Source organism: Protopterus annectens, chromosome 3.part1, assembly GCF_019279795.1.
Source record: "Protopterus annectens isolate FY-2018-M chromosome 3.part1, PAN1.0, whole genome shotgun sequence".
Taxonomy (NCBI): Eukaryota; Metazoa; Chordata; order Ceratodontiformes; family Protopteridae; genus Protopterus; species Protopterus annectens.
The window spans coordinates 1,410,060,368-1,410,069,106 of NC_056732.1; positions in this window are offsets into that span (position 1 = coordinate 1,410,060,368).

Genomic DNA, 8,739 nt, shown 5'->3' on the forward strand with positions numbered 1-8,739 from the left:
CTGCATAATTTGTACTGTATTTTATTATTAACTAATCTACACAGCTTAAATAAAACTGTCTGCCTTACAGGGCCTGATAAGGTTTTTACTGTCGCACTGTAAAGCTTTTTAGCTACTTTCAATGTGTGAAATGTATTAACTGGAAATTTTCTCTACTTGTTAAGCACCTGTTTGTTCTGATTTCCTGCCAAGGAGTGTACCATACAACTGATTTGTTTGCAGTTAAAAGCATTCTGTAGAGTTTCCTTGCTCCTTTATCTGTTTAAAAACTTAAATTTTGTGGCTCACTGCTGCTGTTCTGCTGTGATAAACATTTCTGTAGTGTTTACTGTCTAAAAGAGTAAAGGCTAGTAGCTGTAGTATTGTTCCCTACCCTCCCGTCCATGTGACTTGGTGGCTTGGCAGTTGCCCGCCCTACTGTTAATTTGATCTGGGACACTCCTCCCAGTCTAGTGTCACTAGCACATTCTACCAAATACGGAGAAGTACATTTGAGAAGGCCAACCCACTTAGTTTCCTAACATTGAATTATTTTCTGCTTCTCCTTTCTCCTTTCCTTTACAAAAAACTTTGCTAGAATCTCCCTGTATTCTGCTCAACTGTTAAAAAAAAATTATGCTTGTTTGTAATTAGTCTAGTCCAGATACAGATTTGCTATATCCACTGTTTGTAAGCTTCTGAGCCCCCAAGCCAGTCTGTGTTGGAGGGAAGCCTGCTAGCTTATCAGTGGGAGTGGTAAGCATTAGGTAACCTATCTACCACATAAGGAGTGGTTTCTGGCCCAGAAATTGTAGGTATTGGCCATTTGGGCAGTTTTTCCATCTCTCTCAACTTCCTGAATTAAAAGCCCGCATTTGCACGTGTCCCCCCCCCCCCTTCCTTTAACTAGTCTAGACCAGACACAGATTTGCTGTATATCCAGGACTGTTTGTAAGCTCATGATCCTACCAAGCCTTTCCTTGTTAGAGGGAAGCCTTCTAGCTTATCAGTGGGAGTGGCAAGCATTAGGTAACCTATCTACCACATAAGGAATGTTTTTTGTCCCAGAAATTGTAGTTATTGGTCGTTTGGGCAATTTTTCCATCTCTCTCAACTTTCTGATTTAAAAGCCCGCAATTACATTTTTTTCCTGTTACTAGTCTAGTTCAGATTCTTAGTTTTAGCACTTGAATTTGCTTATTCATGCTCAGCATGATGAGGGAAAGGCAGTCCATACAGCCTACCTTGACCTTGCAAAGGCTTTCGACACAATACCCCACTCGGGTATTGTAGAAAAACTTACCAGCTTAAATGTAAACCCATATGTCACAAGATGGGTTGCAAACTGGCTTAAGGACAGAACCCACAGGGTTAGAGTTGCTGGCGCTGTGTCAGACTCCAAGCCGGTCACAAGTGGTGTCCCACAGGGCTCGGTCCTTGGCCCCCTATTGTTTGGCATCTACTTCTCAGAAGTACAGGCCAACATGGGAGGACTTTGGCTGACAAAGTTTGCAGATGACTGCAAACTGGGCCATAGTGGAAAGTGCATCGGACACTGATATCCTTCAGAAGGGACTCACGGAAACAGATAGCTGGTGCCAGAGCCATGGCCTGAAGTTAAACGCCAAAAAATGTATAGTCATACCATTCGGGAAAAACAAGGTAACCCCAAGCTACCATATAGGTGGCAATCCACTAAGCACAGAAGAGGTTATCAGGGACCTGGGGACCCAGGTTGACAGTGGCCTTTCTTTTGACACTCACATTGCTAAAGTGGTTAGAAAGACCTTCTACATTGCCCACCTGATCATGAAGGGATTCACATCCAGATCTAGTGAGGTCATTGTTCCCCTGTACTCTTCACTTATCAGACCAATGATCGAGTACAATGCCCCATTCGGGATGTATCTCACCCGACATCTGCAGCAATTGGAGAGACCCCAAAAGTTCCTCACCAAAAGGATAAAGGACTCCAAAATCTGTCATATGCTGCCAGATTGAAGAAACTCCAGCTCTATTCAGTCGCATACCGTCTGCTCAGAGGTGACATGTGCCTGACATACAAGGCCATGTCCAACCCGGAATTAATGGACATGCTCCACCTCAAAAAATCCAAATCCACCAAAACCACTAGAGCAAGCGACTTAAACCTTAGCACGGATATAAATAGGACGTGCTGGAGGGATAGATTTATCACTCAGAGACTCCCTATGCTGTGGAATAAAATCCCGGTCCATGTGAGGCAGAGCACCTCGCTGACTCTGTTCAAGAGAAATCTAGACCTGTGGATGGGAGATCGTAGGTTTACCCCGGGAATCATATCTGGGTCACTGCTGGACAGAGGCACAACAAACTAATGGGCACAGTATTTTTTCATATAAGGGGTGGCGTAAGCCACAATAATTTGGGCTAGGCTTATAAATGCCTTAGGGCAGATAGCCTAGTATAAACCTATGAACCTAAGCACTTGTTCCAAACTTCTTGTAAGCAATAAATAAGCTACAAATAACTACAGCACTCAACCCTCCTCATTACCTAGAGGAAAACAGTTTTTATACTTACTTTCCTCACTTGGTTAGAGGAAAAACAGCTCTTGTACTCACTTTCATTTGTCTAGAGGAAAATAGTTTTTTTATTCAGGCATGTCCAAGGGTCAAAGCTCCCAGTGTTCTCTCCTGTCTATCTGATGAATCTGGGCATCTTGAGGCAATGCAGTAATTGCCTCATGTACACAGACAACCCTCTCCTCCTACTAGCCAACACTACAACCTGTGAGAGATGCACTTACCTAGCCAAACTGGAGGTAAAGCTCTCTCCAACCAAGACTGAACTTGACAGTCAAGACGAGAAGGTAAACATTTGCACTACACCACACTCATCACATAGTCCCACTAAACCTACACCACCAAACTCCACACAGAGAAATACAAAAACATTCGCGGACGCTCTCAATAATAATATGCTCAAGCAACAGAGACCTGCAAAGAAGAAATGCAAGCAATCTCCACCCCAACACAACCCAAATGACACACAGCCCACAGACTCAGCGTGCCACTCAACCACAGCCCATAAGGCAAAACAATGTACCCAACACACTAGTCATAGGTGACTCTATAGTCAGGCACACTGATGTCCCACTCACCAGGCTAAAAAAGATTACTGTCAGCTGCCTGTCGGGGGCCAGGATCTGCCACATAATCCATGCACTTAAGTCACTCCACAAGTACAAATATGACTGCCATTGCCCATGTTGGTGTGAATGACCTGAGACATACCTCCCTGGACTACATGAAGAGAGACATGGAAGAGCTCTCTGATCTTGTACCCCAGGCAGGTATAACCCTAGCCCTGAGTAGCACCCACCATCGCCCAGAATGATACCGCAGTACAAGGACAAAATGATTGACTTCAACAATTGGCTAAGCTTCTGGTGTCATTCCAAGGGGATCCAGTATTTGTCTGCCTGGGATGACATGGTCGACAGACCACGATGTCGTGCCAGAGATGGCCTGCACCTGTCATCCCTGGGATTCTGGATACTGGCTAAAGCTCTTGCCTCCACTATAGTGCCTTTTTAGGCAAGGCTCAAATGACAAATTCACCACTGTAACAGGAACAGGCAAGCAAAAACTGAGGGTAATACTACTCAATGCTAGAACTCCCTTGAGTCACTCTTTAAAAAGTACAGTTGTGTACACTTACCATAAATGTAGATGTTAGAGTGTATTCATTGTTGCAGTCATTACATTTGGGTTATCTGCTTGCAGTAGCCCTCAGTTGGCCTGATTAACAAAGTCTTGGGTCCTGCGTCAGTTGCTGTCCCGGGTATAAAACATGCAGCCAACGCCATCACATCAGTTTTTCTTGCCCCAGATGTCATTTGCCCCCCAATGGGAAGCAATTAAATCTATAAATACAAGGATATACCTCCAACAAAAAAAGCAAATACACCAAAAAGCTTTTGAGCATAGTAAGAGAGAGTAGAGGTATAGCCAAAGGAAGTAAGGGGGCTGAAGGGAGGGTAACCAGAACTGCAACAGTGAATACAGTCTAACATCTACATTTATTGTAAGTGTACACAACTGTACTATGTTCTTCGTGTTTCACTGCTGCAGACATTGCATTTGGGTAGATTCCCAAAGCTAAGGTTGGGAGGAGGAATTTAAATAGAATTAGGACTAGCTATAAGGCCCTGCAAGACTGCAGTGGCAAAGCCAGCTCTGGATTTACAGAAAATTGGCAAATGATAATGCTTGGTTAAAGTATGTACAGAACTTCAAGTAGCAGCTTCTAGGATTGTCCCTGGTAGAGACGCCTCTGAGGAAGGCTGTAGAGGTAGATGCAGCCCTGGTTGAATGGGGTCTGATGCCCTGTGGGACAGGTTTTCCATGGTGCTTATAGCAGAAATGAATGCAGTGGCCTATCCATTTTGAAATGGTTTGCTTTGAAATAGATTTCCCCTCTGTCCCTGCAGCAAATGCCACCAGCCGTTGTTCAGATTTCCTTTGATGTTTAGTCCTGTTCAAGTAGAATCCAAGTTGTCTGTGCACATCTAAGGAGTGCAGTATCCGTTCCCCTTTGTTCTGTGGGCTAGGAAAGAAGGTAGGTAAATGAATGGACTGATTACACACCCTGTCCGCATGAAAGATGATGAAAGGCTCCACTGCCATAAGAGCCTGTAATTCAGATATCCTTCTTGCTGAAGTGATTGCTAAAAGGAAAGCTGTTTTCCAAGAAAGGAATTTTAAATATGCAGTAGCAACTGGCTCGAAAGGAGGAAGAGTGAGTTTCTCCAAGACAAAGTTAAGGTCCCAGGCTGGAGTTAGAGCTCTCCTGGGTGGCCTTAAATGTTTGGCCCCTCTGAGGAACTGCTTGAGCAGTGGATGAGAGAAGAGGGGAGGGCTCTGTGCTACAATGAGCTGAAATGGCTGAGGCATGAATTTTGATGGAGGAAAAGGACAAGCCCTTATGAAGCATCTCAGTTAAGTATTGTAGAATCTGAGGTAAATTGGGCACTGCTGCACTCTTCCCTTGAGATTGGTTCCAGGCAGAAAATCTTTTCCATTTTGCAGCATAAGATTTTCTAGTACTAGGCCTCCTTGCTTCTAAAATGATATCCATCACTGATTTACTGAGGGATGGTAAAGGAGAGATTAGGTAATAAGCCAGGCTGCTAGGTTCAGGGTTGCAGCTGCGGGTGCAGGATCTGATTCTCCTGCTGAGACAACAGGGAAGGAGTCTGAGGCAGGTGCCATGGGGCCAAGCATGACACACTGTGCAAGAGGGGGTACCAGTGTTGGTGTGGCCAGTCTGGTGCAATTAAAATCATCCTTTGCTTGTCCTGCTTGATCTTTAGTAGTACTTTGGAGAGCAGAGGCAGAGGAGGAAAGGTATAAACTGATAGGTTTTTCCAGGTGAAGGACAGAGCATCCACTTTCCAAGCTAGCTTGTGGGGAATCCTTGTGCAAAATTTGTCCAATTGATGGTTCTATGGGGAGGCAAACTGGTCTATATCTGGGCTCCTCCATTTGCTTTTCAACATGTTGAAAATCCTTGGTTCCAGTTTCCACTCATGTGGGTCCATGAGGTTTCTGCTTAGTCCGTCTGCCAGTGTATTTTGTTTTCCAGGCAGGAATTGAGCTTGTAGATTCACTTGGTAGCTCAAGGCTGTGTTCCACTATGCCATGGCTAGTCTGCAGAGGGGGTAAGAATGTGTACCCCCCTGCTTGTTTATGTACTACATGACAGTGGTGGTGTCTGTCTTTACCATTAGTTGTCCTGGAAGAATGTGATCCTTGAAGGCTGTCAGAGCATTCTGTACAGCTAACATTTCCTTTTGAATTATGCAGGTGCATTTGACTTGGATTCCATCTGCCATGAATGCACCTCCATGTCAGGAGAGCCCCCATGCATAGTCTGATGCATCTGTTGTTAAGGATTGGGCGGCAGGGGGTATAGTGAATGGTAATCCCTTGTTTTGGTGGCAGGCCTCTGCCCACCAAAGGAACTCTAGGCGTAAACAAGGTATGATAGGAATCATTGCTTCTAGACCCTGAGAATGTTGACACCATAGGCTTTTGAGATACCATTGTAGTTTCCTCATATGCAGCCTTGCATATGGAATTATAAGAATGCAGGAGGCCATGAACCTCAAGGCTTGCAGTATTTGTCTTGAAGGTAGCTGGGTTTTTGTGGCCACCTGTTTGAAGTAGGTTGTCAAATGAATCCGTTTCACTGGCGTGAGAAAAGCCATCTGGGAAGTTGTATTCAAGCGTGCTCCCGGGAATGTAATTTGCTGACAGGGTACCAGGTGTGATTTCTTTGTTTGTGGTGTACCCCCGACAAGTCAGCACCCTTTGAACAAAGGCCAGATAATTCAAAAGTGTGTCCTGGCTTTCTGCCTGAATTAGACAATCGTCCAGGTATGGGTATATTTGAATATTTCTTTGCCTGCAGAATGCAATGACTGGAGCTAGGCACTTTATGAATACCCTGGGCGCAGTAAATAAGCCAAAGGGCAGTGCAGAGAACTGATAGTGCATGTAGCCTGCTTTGAAGCGTAGGTATCTTCTGTAAGACTCCCTGATAGGGATGTGCAGGTATGCTTCTTTTAAGTCTAGTGTTGCCAACTATGCATCTTTGCCTAGCTTATTAAGCAGCTGGTGAAGAGTCAGCACCCTGAATTTTGGAATCACCAGAAAGGTGTTTAGAGTAGAAAGATCCAGGATAGGACGCCATGAATTGTCTTTTCTGGGTACCAGGAAAAGTCTCGAATAGAAACCTTGCCCTTTTTCCTGTTCTGGTACCAATTGAATAGTCCCCATTCTTAAGAGGGAGAGTACTTGATTTTGGGCCTCTGCCCACTGATTTGGGGGTAGATCTGGCCACCCGTTTGGTGCTGGTAACGTGTGGAAGTGAAATCTGTATCCTTGGGGCACTATTTAAAACCCATTTGTCCTGGGTAATGAGTTTCCAGTTTTTGGCCTGCAGACCATTTTTTCCGCCTAAAGGAGCATTCAGTTGAGAAGTGCTTGGAAGTTTTAAAAAGGAAGTCATTGAGACAGTTTTCCATAGGGGGGAGTCTTACTACTCCCAGATTTGGATGCAGAAACCCCTCACAGCTTAGTCTTGTGCGTCCCCTGGGATTGAAACCTGGGTTTTCTGCTGTGTCTGGGTTTGGATAGAGAAGACCTGGAAGGGGCTGGAAAGGCCCAATTCTCAGAGAGCCAATGCCTACTAAATCTTGGAAGCTGAACTTGTAAGAAATCTTTAACAGTTTGCAAAGATTTAGCTTTATCTTCCATCTTTTTAAGAACTTCCTCAGCTTTGTTGCCAAACAGGCCGTCCTGATTTAAGGGAGCATCCAACAGTTTAGCTTTAACATGATAAGGCAAAGATTTCTCCTTAAGCCAAACACGCTTTCTGAGAACAGACCCAGTAACAGCAGCCCTGCAAGAGGCCTCTAATGAATCAAATCCACATTGCAAAGTATGTTTTCCAACCTGTTCAGCAGAATGCATTAAATCCTGTAATTCTTTATTTTCAGCACAGTCAGGAATCAACATCATTTTCTGTTTAAGCAATCCAATAACATAACATGTTGTTGATACTTTAACATATGGAACTGGCAGTTTAAAGCCCTAATGGCCAAGGTTGCAAAAGTGTAAACCTTCTTACCCAATCTATCCAGTGCCCTGAAGTCTTTATCAGAAGGGGTAGGATTTTTAGCAGTAGAAGCCTTAATGCCCTTGTGTCCCTCAAATATTCTCTGGATCCGCAATAGGATTTTTAAAAAGGAACTTGTGTGAATCAGGAACCCTGTAATATCTGTCAGGTTTTCTGGGAGCAGGAGGCAAAGAATAAGAGGCCAAACTAGATACTGAAAAGACATCATCAACAATGTCTAGCACAGGAGGTACAGCTAAAGGCCTATTCTGAGGCAGGAGTAAGAAATCCCTTAGCTTCTTTTTGAATCAGAAAAATCCTGGCTTTCTCAGTGGAAATGCTCCCTTACAGTATGCAAGGTTTCACCAAAAGAAAAATCCTCTGGAGGGGAAGCAGGGGGAACAGAGTCCTCTGCATCAGAATCCTCATAAGTAGATAAGGGTAAATCCAGATCATCAGAAGAATCAGAAAATTTAGAATCCTGGTCAGAAGATTCATAAACAACTTCAGTCCTAGGTCTCTCAGAAGGGGGTGATTGGCTTCCCCTGATTAAGAGTTATAAGATCTTCAATCATTCTTATCATTTTTTAGGCACAGAGGCCTGAGCATGCGGCTTGGTCAACAGTTTCTTAGGCTTGGTCTGAGGTATAGGCCTAAATGAAGAAGGAGGCGTTGTTTTAATATGCAGGTCCGTAGGCCTGAATACACCCTCAGAAGCCGGTGCCTGCATAGCGGCTCCGGACCCATCCAAGGTAGAGACATCCGCAGGTTCCGACGACGCTTCTCCTAAGCCAGTCACCAGTTCGCCGGTACTCAGTGAGGCGCTTTCGCAGCCCCTGATACCCGCGACTTCTGATTCACAGGCCTCTACTGAGACCCATTCGGTGTCCGGTATGCCGCGAGATGCTTCAACTGTGGAACCTGCGGATGTCTCTCTGGACCTAGGCGGCCTGTTTCTGTCTATCTTTGCTTTTTTTCGGAATCCTGGTAGTCAGATGGCTAACAGATGACATTTCTGGATAATTGAAACAAGAACCAAAATATTTAGGGGCGAAAATATACAGATGACGGATAGTGCGCTGATTAAACAAGGCA